Here is a 2,500-nt window from a genome sequence, read left to right as displayed (position 1 = left end):
ATTCTAATTAAAGTTTGATTTAAATCTCATTTACACACCTATATAGTAATTTTGAAGGCTAGATATACCACACACTCTAATTAAGGCTTGATTTAAATCTCATTTACACACCTATATAAAATTTTGAAAACCAGATACATCACACATTTTATTTAAGGTTTGATTTAAATCTCATTTACACACCTATATAGTAATTTTGAAGACTAGATACACCACACTAATTAAGGTTTGATTTAAGTCTCATTTACACACCTTGTAACGCAATTAACCTGTGTGATAAGTGCTTCATAATTTATAGGTTTGGACCCCCAATTATAAAGGGATTCGAGACCTCCAAGGCACAGAGTTGTGTGTAATGCGAAGGGCGTGAGTCATGTCTCAAGGGCGGAGTCACCCACTCAATACTTTTATAGCCCATGTCTTGTGTCAGTCTGGCGACCATCATGCTCGCCCGTTTCTCTCTCTCTCTCTCTCTCTCCTGACTAAACTCGCCCCCCCCCCTCTCTCTCTCTCTCTCTCTCTCTCTCTCTCTCTCTCTCTCTCTCTCTCTCTCTCTCTCTCTCTCTCTCTCTCTCTCTCTCCTCTCTCTCTCTCTCTCTCTCTCTCTCTCTCTCTGTCTGTCTCTCTCTCTCTCTCTCTGACCCCTCCTCTCTCTCTCTCTCTCTCTCTCTCTCTCTCTCTCTCTCTCTCTCTCTCTCTCTCTCTCTCTCTCTCTCTCTCTCTCTCTCTCTCTCTCTCTCTCTCTCTGTCTCCTGGCTAAACTCTCCCTCTCTCTCTCCTGGTCTTGTTCTCTTGTGGGGTTTGTCTCTTTCCCTTTTTCTTTCTTTTCTGTGTCTCGGGCTTCTTCCTTGGCTCTGCATTTGTGTCTGTCTCTGATTGACTGTCTCTGTCTGTTTATCTGACTGTCTCGCCCTCTCTCTCTCTCTCTCTCTCTCTCTCTCTCTCTCTCTCTCTCTCTCTCTCTCTCTCTCTCTCTCTCTCTCTCTCTCTCTTCTGGTTAACTCTCCCCTCTCTCTCTCTCTCTCCTGTTCTTGTTCTCTTGTGGGATGTGTTTGTCTCTGATTGACTGTTTCTGTCTGTGTTTTTGTCTCTCTCTCTCTCTATGTCTATCTGTATTTGGCTGTCGGTCTGCCTGTCTACCTGTTACCTCTCTCTCTCTTTCTCTCTCCCTCTGTCTGTCTGTCTGTTTGTCTGTCTCTCACTCTCTCTCTCTCACACTCTCTCTCTCACTCTCTCTCTCTCTCTCCCTCTCTCTCTCTCTCTCTCTCTCTCTCTCTCTCTCTCTCTCTCTCTCTCTCTCTCTCTCTCTCTATCTCCCCCACCCCCCTTCTCTCTCTCTCTCTCTCTCTCTCTCTCTCTCTCTCTCTCTCTCTCTCTCTCTCTCTCTCTCTCTCTCTCTCTCTCCCCTTCGCCATCTCCATCCTTCACGATACTAATGTACCCCCTTCATTACTGTGAATCCATGCACTACTTTTCGCCTCTCTCCCTCTCATCCTCTTCATCCTTATATTTACATTTCTTTGCCATGTTTTCTCGCGTCTGCCACTCTGCCCACATTGCCACCTACTCCCTTATCTTTCCTTTCTGCTCGATACGCACACACATTTCCCGCTCACCACTTTCTTTTATCAATCACCAACCACCTTGCCAGACCACCTCGTGTACGTGTTTATCAAGACGCTCTGCCTTTTTCACTTGCGCGAGAGGTTGCTAACGAAACATGCTCTCCTCGTGTTGGATAGATAGATAAGTGAAACGAATGATGATCTGAGAGAAAGAGAAAATTGAAGAAACGAGTAATAATTTGAAAGGAAGAAAAAAAAATTAGGAAGCATCACCTTTTTCAAAGAAAATGGGTTCTCTTGCCGACCCGTTTTCTATGGTGGATGACACCGGTTGATAAATACTTGAATTTCATCGTAAGTTTACATAGATTTAGATGATTCGATTCTAATTAATAGATTCCCGCGCCATGACCAACCCCACTCATGAATTTTCATCTTAATACAAAACGAAAATGATCTGATTTTCATCTAAATACAAAATGAAGGCTCAAAGAAAACGGAATTGACAACAGCAACAATAATCTATTATCTCATTACCTTCTCTAAAAATAGCGGAGGGAATAATCTAAGATAATATTATCTCGCATCGGGAAAAAAAAACGAGAGAATTTATCCAAGAAAGTGCGTCATTTGATGGAGGCTTCAGATAAGGGATCATGATTGCTCAATGGGATCGGATTCTCTTATGAATGCGGTGTATCTGTGTTTTGAAGATCGTCACGGGTTTGATTTGAAGATAGTCGGAGTGTTTATTGTGCTGGAAGGACTAACGGTTCTTATCGGAAGAAACGTAATTGAAGTAACTGTTACTAAAGGGAATTATGTCCTTGGTGTCAGTGTAATTATGCTTATGATTATGCTGTTATATAGACACACACACACACACACACACACACACACACACACACACACACACACACACACACACACACACA

General features: G+C 42.9%; 1 protein-coding gene across 3 annotated transcripts in view; it reads left to right on the top strand.

Moving 5' to 3' along the window:
* LOC113806821 (uncharacterized) overlaps window positions 1-2,500 on the top strand; it is a 14,232-nt gene that overhangs the window by 1,225 nt on the left and 10,507 nt on the right. The gene's annotated exons all lie outside the window — the stretch shown is intronic.

Source organism: Penaeus vannamei, chromosome 33, assembly GCF_042767895.1.
Source record: "Penaeus vannamei isolate JL-2024 chromosome 33, ASM4276789v1, whole genome shotgun sequence".
NCBI lineage: Eukaryota > Metazoa > Arthropoda > Malacostraca > Decapoda > Penaeidae > Penaeus > Penaeus vannamei.
The sequence above is the reverse complement of the archived record's forward strand: the minus strand, read 5'-3'. Positions and strand labels throughout refer to the sequence as shown.